Source organism: Prionailurus viverrinus, chromosome F2 (assembly GCF_022837055.1).
Source record: "Prionailurus viverrinus isolate Anna chromosome F2, UM_Priviv_1.0, whole genome shotgun sequence".
NCBI classification, from domain to species: domain Eukaryota; kingdom Metazoa; phylum Chordata; class Mammalia; order Carnivora; family Felidae; genus Prionailurus; species Prionailurus viverrinus.
Genome location: NC_062578.1, coordinates 75,256,539 through 75,278,049, shown reverse-complemented (window position 1 = coordinate 75,278,049; position 21,511 = coordinate 75,256,539). Strand labels below are relative to the sequence as shown.

At 53.0% G+C, this 21,511-nt stretch overlaps 1 protein-coding gene and 1 long non-coding RNA gene across 4 annotated transcripts in view; one reads left to right on the top strand and one right to left on the bottom strand.

Annotated features, from left to right (window-relative positions):
- Positions 1–14,327: 14,327 nt before the first annotated feature.
- On the bottom strand, positions 14,328–19,365 carry LOC125156667 (uncharacterized). The gene is made up of 2 exons (XR_007148724.1): positions 18,698–19,365; positions 14,328–17,899 (listed from the first exon to the last, which is right to left on the bottom strand). It is a non-coding gene; the product is annotated as an uncharacterized LOC125156667 (long non-coding RNA).
- Positions 19,366–19,475: 110 nt separating this feature from the next.
- Positions 19,476–21,511, top strand: part of ST3GAL1 (ST3 beta-galactoside alpha-2,3-sialyltransferase 1) — a 96,143-nt gene continuing 94,107 nt past the window's right edge. For all 3 annotated transcript variants that reach the window (XM_047842876.1, XM_047842874.1, XM_047842875.1), the window contains exon 1: positions 19,476–19,838. The gene's annotated coding sequence lies outside the window, so the exon portion shown is untranslated. The remainder of the gene's footprint in view (positions 19,839–21,511) is intronic.

The following is a 21,511-nucleotide window of genomic DNA, read 5'->3' as shown; positions in this document are numbered from 1 at the left end:
TTGGGACAGAGAGAGACAGAGCAGGAACGGGGGAGGGGCAGAGAGAGAGGGAGACACAGAATCGGAAACAGGCTCCAGGCTCTGAGCCATCAGCCCAGAGCCCGACGTGGGGCTCGAACTCACGGACCGCGAGATCGTGACCTGGCTGAAGTCGGACGCTTAACCGACTGCGCCACCCAGGCGCCCCAAGTGTCCAACTTTTGGCCTCCACACGGGGCTCCAACTCGGGGAGACTTGATGTAGGCTTAGGTCATGACCTCACGGTTAGTGAGTTCGAGGCCCGAATTGGGCTAAGCACTGTCAGTGGTGTGAGAAATACGCCCACTGACACAATCAAAGGAAGGACGCAGAGACTCGGAGCAGAGGGAAGCGAGGCTTTAATCAACATCTTGCGAGAGCGAGTGGGTGTCTGACTGACAGGCTCACCCTGGGCAGTTACAGCAGGCAATTTGTCTTCTAGCAGGCAAGTCCCTCCCCCGATTTCTCATTGGCTGAGTACTGTAGCGGGAAGTCCCTCCCCTGGTTCCTCACTGGCTGAGTACTACAGAGGTAAGTCCCTCCCCCGATTTCTCATTGGCCGAGTACTACAGAGGTTACAGCCTGACCCGAAAGTCACCTACGCTTACATAAGGCAAAAAGCAGTCTGACTGGAACACGTGTACATTTCTTGTGGTGACACAGAGACTTCAGTTCTTTGGCCCATGCTCATTGCAAAGCCTGCAAAAATCAGCCTGAGAAACAGAAAGGGGAAGAAGAACCAAGAAGCAAAGTGTCTAAGGGTTTGGGACTCCATTGGTGGGGGGGGGGGGAGGGGGGGGGAAGGTGGGGGTGGGGTCTTACATATTTCCATTCAGGTTGTGAACCTATTGTTAACTAGACAGCACAGCTTTTATTTGGTATTTCTGAAAATGGGTCATCTCATTTCTCACAGTGGGGAGCCTGCTTGGGATTCTCTGTCCCTTCCCTGCTCGTGTGCTCTCCCCCTCAAAATAAATAAATACACTTGAAAGAAAGAAAGAAAGAAAGAAAGAAAGAAAGAAAGAAAGAAAAGAAGAAAAGAAAAGAAAAGAAAAGAGAAAAGAAAAGGAAAGGAAAGAAAAAGAAAAAAAGAGAAAAGAAAAAAGAAAAGGAAAGAAAAGAAGAAGAAAAGGAAAAGAAAAAGAAAAAAGAAAATGAAAGAAAAGAGAAAAAAAAAGGAAAAGAAAAGAAAAAAGAAAAGAGAAAAGAAAAAAACCCTGCTTTCCAAACTCTCAAGCATGAAGCCCACACTCCACCGTGGGCACTCCGGGCGGGGGGCACCCTGAGGGTACTGGGAGTGAGGGCTGGCCTGTGAGAATAGTTTCAGGCTCAGATACATGTATGCATGTGCTGAGTGTCTTTACACACGTGACCTCATTTACCTCTTCCAGCCTTTCTGTGGAAACTTTATTTTTTTCTCCTTCACACGTGAGGAAACGGAGACTCTCAGAGCGAAGACAATTTGCCAAAGACCCCGTTACAGACAAGAAACAGACAACATGTGGACGCTCACGTCCTGCTCCCTAGCGTGGGGCTCTTTCTGCTGTGACTCAGCTATGAACACAGTCACAGAGTGACCCTACGTGAAGCCTAGAGGTCACTTTAAGTCAGGGCCAGCTGTGCACGTGGGATGTGGCGCAGAGAGCCTCGCTACTTGGAGCGAGGTCCAGGGTCCAGAGGTCCGGCCGCATCGGCACCCCCTGGGAGCTGGTCTGAAACGCGGCGTCTCAGACCCTGCCCCAGACCTGCTGGCTGAGCAGCCGTGTTTTTCACCAGACCCCTGGGTGATCTGTCCGTACATAACAGTTTGGGAAACATCTGTCTAGGGCTATCGTTTCAGACTTCCAAGAAGAAGTTTTACTGTTAGAAATAAGGATAATAGCTCGAGTTGTCATAACTAGGCTCGGCCTCCTGGTCCAGCCACAGACAGGTCCAGAGTTTTCAAAATATCATGTGGCCGGAAAAGCTTATAACTGCTTTATCAGCCAACGGCTGACCTCAGAACCTTTGGCAAGACAAAATGTTCCGCGCTCTCAATGAGATCAATATTGCATTTCTGGTGATGTATTTATCTCGTTACCATTTCTGACATATATTATGTAAAACCGCCCCTCTTGTTTCTGCTTTCATTGGTTTATTTGAGTTTCTGACTTACCTTGATCCTAGACTACGTGGACGCTTACACAACTCAGATGAGTCTCCCTCCGTGTCTCTGGTGACCCCACGGTGGCCTTGGCTCCTGCCCTCATCTCAGAGATAACAGAGCTGTGTCCCGCCCCGATACTCTAGTAAGCAATTATGGGATCCAGCACTGGCTGAGTCCTTACTGCCTTCTGTTCTTTGAGGCTTTTCTGGACTTGACTGTGGTCCTTTCCAGACCTTCTTTCCCAACCTCACTGCGTTTAAAGAATGCTGGGAGAAAGGAGGCACCCGGCTCAGAACATACGCAGCTAATACTGAGCAGACTCTTCCTCCCCTCTCCATGGTGGGGGTGGGGCTGGGGAGAGCTGGCAGCTCAGGACCCAGGATGGGACCCAAGGAGTCAACGAGGGAAGGTGGGGGTCAGAAGAGAACGGCACTAAAAACCCAGGGCTCTAGGGTCAGTCAGAACTGAGACAGGATCCTGTTCTGCCTCTTATTTGCTGGGTGACGTTGGGTAAATTTACTTACCCCTCTGAGTTCCCCTGACCTCATCCATAAAGTGGGGATGATCCGACTTCTAGGAGTTAAATTAAATGTAAGTAGAATACTGGATCCCAGGCCTGTCATGTACACTCAATAAAAGGGAGCTGTATTTTGAGTCTAGAGTACGTCATCGAGGGACAGAGCCGACAAATGTCACGAATCTTCCAGTATTTAAAACACAAACAATCACATACACAATCATGTTTTCCTGTGTAAAATTCGAGAAAGGTTAACTGAAAACTTAAAAAGCAGGGGTGCCTGGGTGGCTCAGTGGTTAAGTGTCCAGCTTTGGCTCAGGTCATGATCTCGCGGTTCAGGAGTTCGAGGCCCACAATGGGCTCTGTGCTGACAGGGTGGAGGCCCGCTTCGGATCCTCTGTCCCCCTTTCTCTCTGCTCGTCCCCTGTTTGCGCTCTCTCTCAAAAATAAATAAACATAAAAAAACATTTTTTTTTTAGAGAATTTGAGAAAAGTTTGCTGACCTGGATCAGAGAACAGTCCTGGGAACATCCGCCTTATCAAGTGTGTCCTATGTGTCCAGGGGCCTTCCCAGATGGTCTTGCTTAATCTTCCCAGTCAACAGACCCAGCGAGACACCCATCATCATCCTGTTTTACTGATGAGCAAATGGGGGCTTGGAAAGCTTAAAGAATCAGACCAGGATCACAAAGCTAATGAGTGGCTATTCCTGCACTAAACGCCCCGCTTCTCTAAACGGATCTCTTTACTGTGAACCTTCTGCATTGATTTGACAAGAGTCAAAACCAAGAAAGGAAAATCCTCAAATGCCAAGGATCCACTCAACAGCCCGAAGGAGTTGGGGAGATCCAGGCTTGAGGCCCTGGCAAGGAGGGCCGAAGTCAGCTAAGCCAGGAGTGCAAAAGGTCTGGGTCAACCAAGGAGAGACCTGTTAGGCTGCCAGAACATACGGTTCCATAGGTTGTGCACTGCACAAAAAAAAAGATGAGCAGAGGCTGAAATCCAAATCACCCTCTTCTGGCCAAATGTGTTCTCTGCGGCAAGACTAGACCTGTCAAAATCAAGGGGGAATTTCCTTCTCGAAAAGGGATCACCCATTTCCCTGAGGGGTGGGGTTGTACTCACCCATCAGTCTCTAATTGCATAGAGACTCCATGTAAGCTAGCAACGTCCCGACTGTGTCTGAGGATTTGGAGGGACCCAGGTCTGAGTGGTCTTGAAGAGAGAGCCATCTTTACCTTTAAAGCACAGAGAAAGAGAAAGCAAATACCATTCCTGGGGTTTTACAGACGGGGGTCCCAAGGCTCTCGAGGCGGGCCAGGTGACTCGGTGGTGGTAAAATCTGGAGAACTGACCCTCGGGTTTGGCAGTCTTTCCTCTGAGGCCTGCAGTCTCTGAGGGCATATCTCGAAATGCAGAACTTAGACGGAGGGGCGTCGAAGGCGGGGCTGCAGGATGGCCCCGTGTCTTCATAACTTCTTGGAAACACAGTTCCCTGTGGTAGGAGTTTCCCAAATGCTTTACAAATGGTCATCATATTATTGATGATGATATCCAGTAGGTACCTGGTGGAAAAAAATAGCGGCAAAAGCAGCAATAAATTGGGGCAATTTTCTAGTCAACATCTATTTTCCAACAGAGTGCTACATTTCAAAGGTCTTTTTTCAATCCCTGTACGTTTCGAGCTGGGGGCAGTGTATTTTGGGGGCAAGGGAATAGATATTTACATCAAGCACGCGGAGACCGGGATGTGCCCGGGTGCGGCCCCTTCTGGACGGAGATGCACTGCGTGTACAAGGTCACTGAGCTTTACGCGGGAGGTCGGTGCACTTTGCAGAAGTCGTGCCCTATATAAGGGCAAACGTTCCTTCTGTGTCTTTCCGCCATGGGCCTTCCAGGGGCCTCGGCGATTTCACCCTCAGGCTACTCCTGAGGGATGATTAATGGGTTGGTAGCGCAGATTAGGTGCGATGCTCTGAAAACCCTTGGTCACCACGGAGGAGGAGGCGGCGGCGAATCCACCTCCCGTCCTGTCTGCCCCTTGCCCCTTGCCCCGCCCCTCCACTCCCAGCCCTGCTTAGCCTGCGTGTGACACTAATTGCAGCGGGTGCCTTTGTGTGCTGATGACCTGAACAACTGGCCGGCTGCAGGTGCATCAGCGTGGACTGCGTCTGGGGACCTCCTGGGCCCCACTTGTCCTGTGCTGGCAGGCCTCTCTGCTGGGGGGCGGGGGAGCTTGGGCGGGTCCCTCCTGGTGGTGTGAAATGTTCCCTTGCAGACCCGGCGAAGCAGTCATGAAACTATTTTAAACCCCAGCGGGAAGGAGGGGCAGGCCTACTATTTCCATGCTAGTTACTTGACATTGCTGCCTCTTAAACCTGGAAAATACAGCGTGTGTGCGGGGTACCTGTGTGTTTACATCTATGTAAGACTGGGGGCGGGGGGGGGGGGGTGATGGAGAATATAGAAGGCAAGCACCCGAAATTTCTTTGATCTTGGAGCCTGCCTGCCTCCTTTTTCTGCTGCCTTGTGAGTCTGGGCAAAGGACACAGACAAATGTGTGTTCATTAAAAAATGCCTCTCGAGTGGCTAATTTGTGCAGGGATTTGGAAGAACCGGCATGATGAGCCCAGAAATGAGGGCAGAGCCGCGCGCTCTTCGAGCGGCCGTCTTTCTTTGCCTTTTCCCCACTTCTGTGTTTATTGCGGGGGAAAATGCTGGCTGAATTGAGCGGCCTGCAGAAAGGCTAGAAGATAATCCCTCTCCGCTGTGTTCCCCTGGAGATCCAAACAGGCACACACAGGTCTAACCAAGTCAAATCCCAAGTTGCCAAGTCAGTACTGCGCTCCTGCTATGCACCCGAAAAGACAGGATTGCGTTGTTCCCTCGTTTATGCAACAGGCATTTATCCTCGAAGCCCCTGCACTTGTCTGAGACCCTGAGCGGCGCCCAGGGCACTTAGGAACAGGTGGACCCATAAGCTCCCCCCTCGCATAACCCAGTGGGAGGAGAGACACATACTCTGATAAATATAACACAGCGCGCACCCTCCCCAGGCTCTTGCAAAGTGAGGGAGGGACAGGAGGTATCTGCTGGGCGGCGCCTGGTTCATGTTGCAAACTGATCTCAGCTGAAGTTCAGAAGTTCAGAAGGCGGAAGGGAAGAAAATGGGCATTAACTGAACTCGTCTATGTTCCTGGCATTGACGCGTTTCCCACACAATGTGCAGCGTCCCTCCTAAGACCCTTGTGAAGGAAGAGTTTCTTCCCCCAAGCCTGCAGATAAGGACACAGAGACCCAGAGGTGACGGTAACTCGTTCAAGGTCAGAGAACTAGAATGTAGCAGATCGGGTTTGCAGTGCATTTTCCCTGGCACCAGCAGAAGGGCATAGGGTGGGAAGGGGTCAGTAGGGGTGGGGAGGTCGGCTGGGTAGAACATTCCACACAGAGTTTGCACTTTATCTTCCAGGCAAGATCCCAGCTTGGCAGCTTGGCAGACCCCAGGGGGCCAAATGCGGGTCAAGCTGAGCATCACCTAGCATCGAGGAGAGAGAAGTGCACAGTATCACCTGTACAGCCACAGGCCTGTGTGACATGGGGCGAGTTACTTCACTTCCCTGAGCCGCGTTTTTCTCGTCTGTGAAATAGACAAAACCAGTGTCCATTTCATACCAGTTCCCACCTCCCAGGGCTGCTGGAGGGACCCAGGGAGCCGCACAGGTTACCCTGCATTGAGCTGTGCCCTGAATGGCAGAAACGCATAATTTATGTTAACAATTCTACTGGAGATGCGGCACCTAGCACAGTTTCTGGTACCTGAGAGTGGCTTAATACATGTTCATTATTTGTATCTTGTGCTTTTTCAAAATGATCAAATGCCTTCAGTGCTTCGTTGATCTGTGTCGCCATCGGGTAAAGAAGGGAAGTATTTGTCAGCTACGGATGCCATCTTGAGGCAGGGGCATTGTTTATAAATTGAGCACGAAACCTTCTTTGACCACTCAGAAGTCAGGGAATGAGGAGAACTCACTTTCTTGACCCTCCATGAGTTTACATGTCCAGCGGTGTGGCCCTGATGTCAGCCATTTACAGATGGCTCCCATGGAGTCTGCACGGGGCTTTTTCTCCGTGGCTGGCTTCCAGATGGTTAAAAGTTTCTTCCTCTCCAGTGTTGTTTGAAAAGCACCCCGACGTCGCTGCAAAAGCTAGATATTTCTTTTTGCTCTCCCATCAGCCATTGTGTAATCTTGGATGCGTGCCCTGTCTGTTCATTAGCTGATCTGATATTCATAATATACCATTTAATAAATGGAAAAGCAATAGAAATTAAGAGACCTGCCCCAAATTACAGAGACAATTAGCTTAAGGATAAATAGGAATGAGGAAAATACGACAGACTCGGAAGTCCTGGCCGGATCTGGACGGTCAAGAGGATTCGACACCTGCTGGGCAGGTGTATCAGACACCCTCCCCCCGCCCCCCCCAGCACACAGCCCAGCTCCTCAGAGCCTCCCTCTCTGCACCCTGGAACCCTCCATGCGTTCCCACGCCAGCTCAGCCCCTCCCACCATGACAAGCTTCTCCCGGCGTCTCTGCTGCTTCCAAGGTGGAATTCCTAGAGCCCGGGGATGACCAGCATCCTTGGCCCAGGAAATGCTGGTGAGTGGATGACCCATGAGGCCAGACCTGCGATGGATGAGAAGTGGAAGGAAGCCAGTGAACTTGCTCCCCTCCCTCCCCCCCCCGCCCCCCAGTCTGCTCCCTGGTGCAGCAGTTCCGAGCCTCTTAGAGACGGTCCTGGTGATAAAACAATACCAAGTGGTGCCCCCCTCCCCGTCACATACCCACCCACTGTGTTCCACTCCCTCCCAACTCGCCTCCCCTTTTCTCTCTCCAGCTTCTTTGGAAATTTCTCTCCTAGAGTAACGTAATAACGAGCAAGCTTTTCCTCAGCCTTTGCTCGGTGGGATTCGAAGAGAAAGTGATTTCGCTCTCATTATTATTAATTAGGATAGCTAAAAGGCAGGAGGAGGCAGAGTGTGACAGAGAGAGGGGGAGAGGGGGTGCCCTTGGCAGGAGCGGACACAGTGCTTCCTTGCACAGACTTTGCAGCCGGCCGCCCTGGGTTTGCGCACCTCTCTCGTCAGTTACAAGCCTCCGAACCTTCAGTTTCCTCATCTGGAAACTGCAGATGAAAATAATTCTGACGTCACAGGGGTCTGCAAATATTAAGAGTACTGATATTTGCCCATGGGGTGCCTGGGTGGCTGGCTCAGTGGCTTAAGTGTCTGACTCTTGATTTCGGCTCAGGTCATGATCTCATGGTTCATGAGATCGACCCCCAGGTTGGGCTCTGTGCTGACAGTGTGGAGCCTTCTTGGGATTCTTTCTCTCTCTCTCTCTCTTTCTCTCTCAGCCTCCTCCCTCCCCCCATCTCTCTCTCTCTCTTTCTCAAAATAAATAAATAAACTTAAAAAAAGAGTACTGATATTTGTCAACCACCTTACAGCAGCGTCTGATACGTTGTAAGTATCATTTACACGTTTATTTTTTTTTAATAATTTTTTTTCAACGTTTATTTATTTTTGGGACAGAGAGAGTCAGAGCATGAACGGGGGAGGGGCAGAGAGAGAGGGAGACACAGAATTGGAAACAGGCTCCAGGCTCTGAGCCATCTGCCCAGAGCCCGACGCGGGGCTCGAACTCCCGGACTGCGAGATCGTGACCTGGCTGAAGTCGGACGCTCAACCGACTGCGCCACCCAGGCGCCCCATTTACACGTTTATTAAATATACCAGTCAATGAACGGCTCTCCCTTGACTTTGCCTGCAGGACTCTGAGGAAGTCAGGGAGTTTCTCTGAACCCCAGAGAAAATAAAATGAACGGTTTGAATTAATAAAGGGCTTGGCCAGTTCTGGCCCTCCATTTTCTAAAGAGACCCCGGGCACTAATGTGAATCCAGCATCGGTTGTGGGTCAGGGAAGGTCTTCAGATCGTACATATAAATGGTCTTCAGATTTATATAAATCATGCCGTAATTAAGCCTCACAAGAGGTCTGTGAAGTTATGGTGAGTTCCCTGTATTTACCGACGAGAAAGAGAAGGCTCAGAGAGGCTAAGTGACTTGTGCACGGTGACGGAGTGACTGTCAGTACGCAAACTTGGGTTGTCTGGAAGCCCCACCACAAGGTCCGGGTCTAGGGAAAAAGTGGGACTGTAGAGATCAAAGCTTGGCGGTTCAAGATGTGGCTGAAGGGCTGGATGCCTTCCCGGAAACGGATGATTGAATGGGCGTCTTTCCGCGTGCTCGACGGCTCATGGTTGAAAGGGTGACAGCCTCCCAGGGGTCTGGGACAGAGGTGTGAGGGGTGGATTGGTGGGCGCGCTCTGACGCAGGGTCTAGGTAAGGAAAGGAACGCGTTGGGATCAGAACTCACGCGTGTGTCTCTCCCTCCGCCAGGTCACGTGCACCTTGCACGTGGTGGGTGCCCAGCCCTGGTTTGCGCGTGGCTACTTCTTTCCCAGAAGTTTTGGACAGAGGCATCTTTGCTTTGGGTTTAAAATTTTTCTTAAAGAGGGGGCGCCTGGGTGGCTCAGTCGGTTAGGCGGCCGACTTCGGCTCCAGTCATGATCTCGCGGTTCTTGAGTTCGAGCCCGGCGTCGGAACTGTGCCGACAGCTCGGAGCCTGGAGCCTGCTTCGGATGCTGTGTCTCCCTCTCTCTCTGCCCCTCCCCTGCTTATGCTCTGTCTCCCTCTGTCTCAAAAATAAATAAAAACATAAAAAAAATTTTTTTTAAATACCAAAAAGTTTTTAAAAAATTAAGTTTATTTATTTTTGAGAGAGAGAGAGAGTGAGCAGGGGAAGGGCAAAGAGAGAATCCCAAGCAGGCTCCACACTGCCAGCACAGAGCCCAACGTGGAACTCGAACCCACAAGTAGTGAGATGGTGACCTGAGCTGAAACGAAGAGTCAGAGGTTTAACCGACTGGGCCACCCAGGCTCCCCAGAGCCCTTCTATTTTGTATACAAATTAATAAAAATGGGAAAAAGTGGAAGTTGTATTTTGAGGTTTTGATTATTATTATTCTATTATTGTTACGAGACAACGTTCGCACAATTGAAAACTATTTGAGTTTTTAAAAATGTCTTAATATGAAAATCAGTAAAAAACCCATTTTTCCTTAGATCTTTCAATTCAACTTCTAAGTCTCTTTTAACATAGACTGTGTTTTAACAGCTACTTTCAAGGAGTCTCTTGTTTAGAGAACCCTAAATAACTTCACACAATGGGCCCAGATAACAACTGGGTTCGTCAAATCCTCTCCATTGCTTCAACCGATGTGACAAAAGCCTGCCTAAGTATTTGAAACATCTAGTGAAGCAGTAATTCAACTTATAACCAAGGGTGAGACTCTCAGATTCTTCCGAACAGTCAAACTTGGCACACTTTCTAATTAAAAAAAAACAAAAACAACAAAAAACTTTCCCAATGAAAATTTACAAGTCTAAATTACCTCACTGCTCAGTTACATTTTAATTGGCATGATCAGACTAATCTGACTCTAATGTATCAAAACCTTTTTCTTTTTTTTTAATTATACCACATACTTCAAATACCCTCCATATGCTGATTTCCCCCCAGACTTGACTTCTGGGATTTCCTTTCTCTTCACTCCGCAGAATACATTCTGAACTTTGCCAGGGCAGAAGTGTTCGGCACCAGGAGAAGAAACAAGTTGTTTTAACATCACAAGCAAGTCCCGACCTAAACTTATGAAATTATCGACCAGAGATTTCTGGCCAGAGCACAGGGGCTGAGGGACAAGGACGATTTTTTTTTTTTCTTCTTCACGACAGTTGGCAGGTTCAGGCTTTTCTAGTCGCTATGGCAACAAGCAACTCCAAGCCCACACTGTGCACCTGAGATTAGTTTCTGCGCTCTTGCCCCTGGATCTAAGTTGAACGATCTAACCTCTTCTAACCTGGCAGCACAGACTGCTAATTGTCCCAGAATACGTGTGTCGCACAGTGTGTGTCCCAATATAAGGACTACGTTTACCAGTGTCCCCTGCAGCTAGGCAGCTGGGAGACGGAAGTGGAAGTCCTGGGGACAATCTGTAGAATGAACTTAAAGGGAAAGGGCATGTTCTTATCTCCTTCTGGATGCCTGGAATAAAGATTTGATGTCTGGAGCTGGGGCAGCCAGCTTGGACCAGGAAATCAAGTTGGGGAGGATGGTGTGCTCTACGGTGAAGCAACGAGCTGGCTGAGCCTGCGTCCCTGACCCTGTACAATGCTACACCAACCTTGTGTGCCAGGACTTAGGAAAGGGAAAAACTAACTTCTACCCAGTGAAGCCACTGTGATTGGGGGTTTTCCGCTGTCGAACCTAATCCTAACTGCTAGATACTACTGCCTGATTTGCGTAGGTGAAATTCTGGATCCTTCCCCCCTGGAGGGGATTCTTCACCAGTCAGCTATTTGACTGCCCGATGGAATTCTGCCTTCTCCCGTGTCCGGTTGTAGACCACAGTCCTAGGGCACCCCAAGTGATTTACGTGATTTTACCAAATGGATGCCCCAAATCGGTAGCAGGTGTCATATCTCTTAAAGCTGAGGCTATAGCTCCCAACCCAACGCCACGGTAGATTGGGCTGCCCCCAGAATCATTAAATGCAGATCGTTAAATGCAAGAAGCTAACATTAATTTATATTTTATGAGTCTGTAGTTGAAAATACATAAGTGAGCACCAAAATACCGAGTAAATCAATACACACGAAAATAACAATAGTTAACGTACTGTGCACTTACTGTGTGCATGGCTAATAACCACCCTATTTATCCTAGAGGGTGAAGTCTATCGTTATCCTCAGTTTAGACATAAGGAAGCTGTGGCCACGTTTTCCCCAAGCTCAGCCGGGGAGTCGCACCCCATAAACTAAGTGATAGAGGTGTTCCCAACCGTGTCCAGTCTCTGTACTGTTTTAAGGATCCAGCCAGAGAGAGAATAAAAGATGCACGCATGTTTGGTCTCAAGGAAAGTTAGGGCGTTCAACTACAAAAAATACAAAGGAATGATTTCAGGGCTTCTTTGTAATTTCTCCGCAACATTTACGGCTATCATCTTTATTCTACCTCAATGTGGAAACCTATCCCAAATTTGGATATTGGCTTGCTATCTACTGAGAAAAGTAACTTGCTCTCCTATGGGGCGGGGGGGGGGGAGCGGCGCTGTGGGGCGGGCATGGGGCAGAGGGACACTCAGAATTTCAAGGCCGCCACCACGGGCATGTAGTTTCAAGAAGAGGGAATTACAGGGCTTTCTTCCCCCAGAGATGCAGTTGGCCTGGCAGAACCCTGATATTTGGCAGCTCCCGTCCTGAGTACTTTTCCATTCTCATCTATAAAACATTTGCAGGAATGTTGACAAGTATAATATGCATAAGAAAGATACTTAAATTAATAATGGCCATCATTTATTGAATGCTTACTAAGTATCTGGCACCGAGCTACTAATTTTGTATATATAATCTGTCTCCTTAAAACAACTCTGGGGGCCAGGTACCACCTGCCCATTCTGCAGACAAAACCCGGAAGGCTCGTGGGTCCAGAGCCCCCCGCCCCCGCCCCCGCCTGCTGTTTCCCCCACAAGCAGGCACGGCTGCTTTCAGCTTCCCAGTCTGCCTTTCACTCAGTTTCCCAGGTTAAGGTGCTGGTTCTTCACTGTCAGAAAACCTTCTAAAGAGCCTGAAGTTTCTTTTCCAGAACGAAAGGGTTAACCTGGGGGGCCCTGACGGATTTCACACCCAGTAATTGCATTCTGCTTGTTTTGACGTTGCTCAGAAATAAAATCATCGAAGAAACATCACAGAACAAAAGGTTTCCTGCCTCAAGGACCCTTAAGATGATCTAAGCCAGCAGTTTCAATCCCGGGAACAGTTTGTCCAAACGGCAATTCAAGCGGAAGGACACGCACAACGTAAGCCATCTTTGTGAGCGCCCTCTCACCCTTTGTTGCACTTCTTTGGAAAGAACGCCCATCATGATAATTAATCGCTGATCCTGTAACATCCCCGGTGTCCACCCGTGCCACGAATATTTGCTAAATGGATTAATGGAGGTGGGTAGCCAAGGTGCAATCCCCTGAGGTATGACAGAGCCCAGTTTGAAAACATTGCTCTAACTCAACCTCCTGAGCGTACAGACAAGAAAGTTGAGGCCAGAAAAAGGAAACTGTCCAAAGTCAGGTGGCTGCAAAGTCGCAAGAGCCGGGACTCGGGGCCAGAACATCCTATCAGGAAGACTTTGTCCCTGGTCCCTTTGGAATTTATGGTTGAGCGGCTGAGCGGGGTGCTGTCCACGCGGTCCTTGTAGCTGTATTACGGAAGGAAGCTGTTTCAAAAGGCAGATTCCTGGACCCCACTGCAAGGCAAGTGAATTTCGAGTCTCTGGGAGTAGGACCCAGGAATCTGAGCTTAGAATAAGCCTCCTGGAGTCATCCTTGAAGGCAGTGAACTTGGAGAAATAGACCTTACGGGTTCCTTGTCTGGCTCCAGGAGGTAATTGGAGACGTAGCCATGATCCTTCTCCAGCTTGAGGCCAGAATGAAGAGCCGCTGACCTGGGTGGGGGTGGGGGGGGGGAGTTACCTATAGTTACGTTCTTGAACGATTGATTTATTCCATAACCATTTATTGACCATCACCACGTCCTCGGGGCTCCGACCTTGTCCCTCTTCATTTTCTACAACATCTGACCTCATCCACACCAGGTCCCCACCACCACCCGCTGTCTGTGAATCTAGTCCTGCAACCCAGTCCTGAACATACTACAGCCTGCAGCCTGCCAACGCCTGCACCCCATCCCCTCCCTTGTGTCTGCACAGGCTCGTGATGGGGAGCGCAGAGCACAAAGATGAGGCTATGTTACTTCGGAAGCGAGGTCATAAAGGGCATATGGCTTCTACCCCGTTCCCCTGGGATGCTCCGTCTCAACATCTAGCCTCTATGGCCACGTGGAGGTGCTCTGGCGGACTGAGTTTCGTCTTCAAGTCAACTCATCCCCGATCCCAGACCCACGAGTGAAGAAGCCTCCGGACTCCAGCCTCGGCCATTCAAGGTACTCTCAGCTTCCCAGACACGTGGGGCAGAGATAAGCCCACCCTGCGGGGTTCCATCCAAATTCTTCACCCCCAGAACCCATGATCAAACGCAGGCAGGAACGGCCGTCTCATGCCTCTAGTTCTGGGGATGTTGTGTTACGCAGGGTTGGTAACCAGAGTCAGCGGCAAGTGAAAAGTCCCGCAAAAAACCGAAATGGGACATGTGAAAACGGTTCCTTTCTCCTCCCGCAGTCCGAGGTGCCGTAGTTTAGAGATGGCCACCATCCCCTGAGTGTCAATTATTTTTGCAGTTGGGTTACAAATAATAATAAAAAAAATCTCAGGGCGCCTGGGTGGCTCAGTCGGTTAAGCGTCCAACTTCAGCTCAGGTCATGATCTCGCGGTTCGTGAGTTCGAGCCCCGTGTCTGGCTCTGTGTTGACAGCTCAGGACCCGGAGCCTGCTTCGGACTCTGTGTCTCCCTCTCCGTCTGCCCCTCCCCCACTTGCACTCTGTCTCGCTTGCTCTCAAAAATAAACAAACATTACACACTTTTTTTTTCTTTTAATAAAAACAATCTCACTATGGTACCTTCGAGAAACCGGGCTGAGCATGGTTAAACGTTCTCCCTCACAAAACAAGGGATCGGAGGGAAGATGTTACCAACCCTGAACCCGTTGTGAGGCCTTCGGGGATCAAAGGTTTTTCTGTCAACCTATCATGCTTCTGCCGGCCTCGCCATGAAAGACGGGTGATGCCTGCCCAGATGTCTCACTTCTGCTCCTTCCTCAGGTCAGACCCCTGGCCTCTGCTGGATTCCCGGAACGAACATGCCCTCCAGTCTGGACACCCCAGCGCCGGCCTCCCGAGGCTGCCCGAGTGGTCTGGCCAGCATGCAAATGTCGCCGCGTCCCCGTTGCCTCTCTGCCCGGTGTGTGAAGTCTCGGAGCCTCTGCCAGCATGCAGAGCGAAGTCCACAGTCTGTTCCACCCGGCTTAGCAGGTGGTACGTGAACCAGATGGGCTCACGCCTCCTGCACACCGCACCCACCCCCCTGCTCTCACCTAGTTCTCCCTGAGATCCCAGGACGCCTGTCCCCCAGGAGCTGCCCTCCAATGGAGGAGGTCATCAGGAAGACGTGACTGCCGGCTGACCCGAGAGCTGACCCCGGGTAAGTGGAAGGCCTTCTCCCCCTCCCCTGTCCTGGGAATGTACATGCAGTCTCTCCCACACCCTGTTCCCACAGAGGGAGTCGTCTTCAGGGACAGGGGTTGTGGAGACCGCCTTGACGGGGTATATGACCGAACCTCACAAGGGCCTCTCTCTAAACTTTTAAGATTCTACAAGGTGGGTTCAGGTATCTATTCATCTTGAGGCACTCAAGATCAGGCTTGTAAGTAAGTTCTCTTGCTTATTCAACCTGCCACTTACCAACGTGGAGTGACCCGCCTCTGTCTTCGGTCTCTCCCTATCTTCTGTGCGTGCGGTCAGTTTCAGACTACACTCCAAATGCTCCCGGGTTTGTGAACCAGCATCCTCTAAGTGACCTCACTACACCCACCTGTTAGCCTGTCACAGCGCTGCCCCAACATGGTGAAATCTCAAGCATGGTCAGTCCTCTGCCAAACTGTGGGCTCCTGGTGGGCGGGGACCGTGTTGTGCCCACCTCCACGTCCCCAGCATTTAGCACAGTATGTGGTGAATTAAGGTGGGCCCCAAGTGCCCAGTGACTGCTGTCCTTACAAAAGGAGGAGGCACGCACTCACACACACACGCACACACGCGCGCGCACACGCACACACACACACACACACACACACACACACACAGAGCCATGTGAAGGGATCATCTACAAGCCAAGGAAGGCCGAAGATTGCCAGGAGCCACCAGAAGCTGGGAGAAAGGCACAGGCCAGATTCTCGCTCAGAGCTCCCAACAGGAGCCCATCCAGCGGAAACTTTGATTTCAGACTTCTGGCCTCCTGAGCTGTGAGAAAATACACGTCTGCTGTGTGGGGCCCCCGGCTCGCGGTAATTTGTTATGGTAGCATCCAGGAGGGCTGGACCCAGTGTCTACGATGTGGAGGAGGCATGGTTCTTTAAGGGTCCTGCAGCCCAGAACGGCAAAAACTCTGACGATACAGTGATCAGTGCTAAGAAGCAGAGTTCCCTCATCCCAGGCCTTGCATTAGACCTCTGGATCTCTAGGCTCAGAAGTTTGGATTGGCATCCTTAGACAATGGCAGCCATTGAAGATTTAAGGGTTCTGAGCTTGGGAATGCCTTGGGGGCAGTGAAGGGACTTTGGGGGAGAAAGGAACCTGGCTGTAGCTGCGTATGGTTCTCAAGCATCTGGCAGCAAGTAACAGAACCATGACCTAAAGTGGCTTAAACAAAATAATTGTTCTAATACAACAGAAAGTCTAGAGCTAGGCTTCAGGTACGGTGTGATCAGGGCTCTGGATCTACTTAGCTTCAGTTTGTCTCCCCTCATGGGTACAAGATGTCGTCCAGAGAAACTGGAGTTAAAAACACCTTCCTGTTCACGTCCAGTTGGAAATAAAGAGAAGCTTCCCAGGCCTTAGTCTTAAGGCCTCTTTTCCTAGAAAACACAAATATATTTCTTTGTCTTCTTGATTCAAACAGGGATTAAATCTATGTATTCCTGAGCCAAATTCTGGCAAAGAGATTAGTGCGGTCGCGATTGGACAAGATTAATCAGCTGCCTTCGCATGGATGTTGGGTCTAACGTGTGTGAATAGTGTAAAGCGTTGTGATTCTGCGAAACAGTTCTGCTGACTCAAATGCCCCCAAGATTCTCAGAACTGGAAGGGGGCTTAAGCGTTATGAGTCCTGCAGTCCCCGTAATGCAAAACGTGTAGCTCTCCTTCCACGTGCTTACTCTTCAGGTGGGCACTTGCTGCCTGGGCAGCCCATTCACCGCTGGGCTGTTGACCCAGGACCCGGTGAAGCCTGCCAGTCAGATTCCTCTTCTGGAAAAACGAAAATCCGGAAGAGATGAACAGCGGAAAGTGAAACTGTGGAACAAGGACTGTTTTGACAGCTGCCCCGCCGTACAGGGGCTGGGGCCGCAGACACCAGGAACAGTTCAGGGCAGACCCTAGGACTTAGCAGAAGGAGACCGTGGGCAGGGATGGAACAGAGCAGAGAGGGGGCAAGAGCAGGGAGAGAAAGCGGAGGGAGGGAAAGAGGGACAGAGCCAGAGCCAGGAAGCCTGGCTGTGTCTCTCCTTCCGGCTTCTCTCAGTACATCCCCCTATTACCTCTTTTTATCGTAAGGGAAGTTGGGGCCCCAAAACCGTGGTAAGTAAAACCCTGCCCAAAACAAACGGCCACGTGCCCAGCAGCTCTGAACTCACCGCTGACAAGCCGGGCTGCCCTTTTCTGCCCAATCACCCAGATAGCATCAGGGCCCATTAGGATCCCTCCTTTCTGATGTGTGAAGAAAGGGGGCGGGGAGAGGATGAAATCAATTTCCTTCACCATTATTACCGAGAGCTTTGCAGTTGCTCTGAACACACGGGGGCGGGAGGGGGGTGAGCATTACATCAATGTCAGGGCTCCCTGGGGGGACTCACTGTGCAGACACTCCCAGTAATGACTATGGCGGCTGTACTAGGCAGGGCATGTTAGGAGACACTCGGGATGACAACGAGGAATGCCCTCACACACACCCCTGACACATAGCCCCGGAGGATGTGGGCTCCCCGAAAGCCTCGCAAGTGCTGCCTCCATGGAATAGAGGACAAACCCGAGAGGGGGAGAGGCCCTGTCTGTCACCTGGTAAGAAATAACATTGCAACACAACTGAGGCGGGCGAGAAAAAGCCTGGCCGGGTTAACCCCTCCGAGACCGAGAGCGGGAAAAGGTGCAGCTGATGGAAATCTTTTTCTAGATAAGGTGATGATATATGCATGCTTCACCATAGAGTCACTTAATTAGGAATTTTCATTTTACTGTGGAGTCACCGGCGGGAACTGCCAAGGACCTAGGGCTGAAATTAAGAGCTGTCTTTGGCTCTTGGCTGCAAAGGAGAACCAGCAGCTGGATGTTTGGGGGCCACTTACTTGCTCAATCTGGTCGTCTCTCCAGATTCACCTAGGATAAAATGGCGCAGTCTTAATTGCGAATTCTTTAATTTTCTAGTGGTGAATTTTCGCACTCTCCTCCTCCTGTTTTTCAACCTGCTCCTTTTCTACTTCTCTATGCTCTGAATAGCTCCCTTTTCCTCCTCCAAGGCTGAAAAGTCTCCTGGACCACTCTTTACCCATCCTCCCCCCCCACCCCCCATTGCGAGTAAGGGCCCCGGCCAGAGGGCCCAGCATCCATGAAAGCCAACTTTCACTGGGTACTTACTATATGATAAGCTTAGTTGTAACCGTTCGACATGGATGGATTCACTCGTTTATTAGAACAACCTTATGGGATAGACAGCAATCAGTCCCATTTTCACAGAAGAGGAAACTGAGGCACAGGGCTACCTAAGCTTAGATTCTGTAACCAGCCTAAGATCACACATCCAGTAGGTGCAAGACAAGACTGGAAGCATTAAGTCCCATCCAGCCCCTGGTCTGAAGCACACTCTGATGAATGACGTGCTAGGGAGCTATCTCCACTGCAAAAGGCTGACCTCTCCAAGGGAAGAAATGGAAGCCAGAAGAATTAAGCGCCCCTTAGGCCACGCTGCGCCTCTGTCCTCTGAGCATTGCTCAGAGAAGTTACAAAGGAGGTAAAATCCCCGTAAGGGGATAAAAGCTGTACAATCACACGTTTTTAATGCCTCTTAAACCTGACGTCCAGCATTTAGTCTCTAAGACTGTCAAGTCCGTCACTGAGCAAGAAGTCTCCACTGCCCTCAATTCCCTATAAAGGAGAAACGGCAAAAGCCCCACAAACCTGAGTCCCACAGGGGGTCCGGTCCCAGAAGCCCCAGTCCCAGGTCGCCGTGGGCCCTGCCCCTGCCTGGCGTCCCGCTGCCTGGCGCTCACCCTGCCCTGGACCGCGGTGCAGCCTCCGCATCTGGGAAGAAAAAACTGCGGCGGGCAGGCAAGCCGGGGCGGGGACCGCGCCGCTGTGGCCGCTCTGCGGCTCGGAACGGGGCCCAGGCTCGGGCCTTACCAGGGCCCCAGCCCCGCCGCGCTCCTCCCCTCCCCCTCCCTCAATCCCACCTCGAGTCCCGCGCCCTTAAAGGAAGTCCATGGCTTTGCCCGGTCACCAACAGGGTGTCGGCCGGCCTCTTCTGTGCTACGGTGCGGCCGACTTGGGCTCTTCAGGACACCGCCACGTCCTCTGGGTGGGCGCCCGTCGCCTCCTCCCCGGGGTTGACCCCACGGGTCTCCGGGCGATTCTTCCCTAGTCTTTCCAGCCCGTGGGCAGCGGCGGCGGCAGCGGCGGCGCGGAGTGTCGCGGAGCTGTCCCCGCAGAGCCCTCCCGGGGCGGCGATCCGGTCCCCGCGCCGCCTCCGGCGTCTCCCCAGCCTGGCCTCCGCCGAGCCGGCTGCGGTCCACGTGGCTCCGGAGCTCGCAGGAAGCCCCGAGCGAGCCGAAAGCCGAGCCGAGAGCGGGCGGAGGGGGCGCGGGAGGAGGGGGGGGGGGGAGCGGGCCCGGGGGGCGGGCACTGGGCGGAGGAAGGGGAGGGCCGCGCGCAGCCCAGGCGCCCGCCCCGCTCCGGCGCGCCCCGCTCCCGGCCCCGGCCGGCCAGGGAAGCGGCCCCTCCCCGGCCGCCCGCCGGCCCCTCCCGTTACACCCGGGGGAAGGTGTTCCCGAGACCGCTCCCATCCTCACCCCGCCTCCCCGCTTCCCCGGCTCCAGCCTCCGCCGGCGGAGCTCCACTATGCCAGACAGTTTCGACACTTTGCAAAGACAAAGACCAGAGGGAGGAGGAAGAGGAGGACAGGGAGGGCGAGGAGGAGGAGGGAGAGGAGGACGGCGCGATGTGAGCCTGGAAGGGGGCCAGTGCTCGGGACAACCCCCCCTTTAGTCTCCCCGGAGCCCCTCATCTCCAAAGCCGCCGAAACTCCAGCGTGTCTCCGGCTGCGGTGAGTGAGCGCGCTGAGCCCAGCGCGGCCGGGGTGAGCGGGGGGCTGCGTCCGCCGGAGTTGGGGCAGTTTCGAGTGTGTTCTCCAAGTGGAGGGGCGGTTGCCCGGAGCCGGGAACAGAAGTGGTCGGGAGGGGTCTAGGAGGGCTTGACAGTGGAAGTGGGACTGTAGACCCCGGGCGCCCAGGGGAAGACACGCGTAGGGAGACCCCCCCCCTTCCTTAGCCACGGCGACACGGGGGTCTTCGGGAGAGGGAGGAGGTCCGGGAGGAGGCCGGGGCTCCGGGATCTTTTGCCGTTATTGGAAGAGCTGCTGGGACCTCAGCGGGGAGCCTGCGCCAGGTCTGGGGCAGCGGTCCCCGGGGTGGCCCCAGTGACATTGCACCGGCGCCAGGCTGGAATCTCCCTGGTCCGGGCCGCCAGAGGGCGAAGCGGCCAGCGGGGCCGCTGGTGGGATGAGTCCCCTCGGGGTGGCTGGCTCCAGGGCTTTCGAGTGGAGCGAGGGGCGCGGGGGCCCGCCGAGGCCGCCGGTGATCCGGTCGAGCTGCGGCGGGACAGTGTACGGATCGAGCGTCCAAATCCGCTGCGAGCAGGAGCACATCCGGGAGTTGGCCGTCGCCCCCGGGGACGCAGCCGGCCCACGTTACTCCGGAGACGACGGAGAAGTTGGCGCCCGGGACGCGGCAGCTGGACGTGGCGTGGTGTGCAGGGAGGTATTGGGTGGGCGCAGGGGAGCGTGGCGGGGGTGGTGGGGGTGGCAACTCGAAACTCCGGAGTCCGCCCCAACCCCGTTAGGCGCCGCAGCTGCAGCGAAAAAATCTGACAAAAGTTAGCAACTTGTCTGCGTCTCGTGGGTGTGTGACCTGCGCGGGTCAGGGGCCGCTGTTTGGGAGAGCGCAGGGCCAGGGCAGCGGTGACCCTGGGGCGGAGCGCCCAGATGGGGCTACGGCTAGATTCGGAATCCGGACCGTGGCGCAACTTTGAGCTCCTCCTTTTCGCTGAGCCTGAGTGTGTTTGAGCGTGACCTTGCGGGAGGAAGCGCGGCTGAACTTGAGATGGGGGTTGAGGCTGCGCCCGGGCTGCCTTCAACGTGCCCCGCGGCCCGGTCTCTGGGGACGGGCGTCTGCAGCGTCTGGGTTCCGATCGGCGGCTGGAGCCCGGAGTCCTTCCAGCCTGCTACCCGAAGGTCTCGGCCAGCGCCTGCCACTCGCAGGGCTCGGTGGGGGCGCTCGGCGGGCGGACACGTGCGCGCCCAGAAGTGCACGAGTGGTGGGGGCTGGGCGGGTCACTGCGTCTCACGGGCTCTGTGTGTCCCGCAGAGGGAACCGGCTTCGTCCCTGAGGGCAGCGACCACTTTGCCGAGGGGCCGCATCAGGCAACCGCCTGGCTCTCACGTGTCCCACCTCTAGGGACTCCTGGCTCCTTCTGGCTCACCACTCTCGCGGGTCCCCTCGCCACGCGGATTTGGGCCGAGATGTCCCCTAGGGAGACAGCGAGCGCCCACCGCCGCTAAGGCTGAGCGTGTGTGTTTGGCTGGGGGGAGGGGGAGGGGTGGAGGAGTGGGGGGAGAAGGAGATTAGCAGAGAACGAGGTTGTCCAGGAGCGGTAGCCACCGCGCCTGACACACAGTAGGGACTAAGGCTGTTTGAAAAGGCCTCTAGATGGAAATGCGCT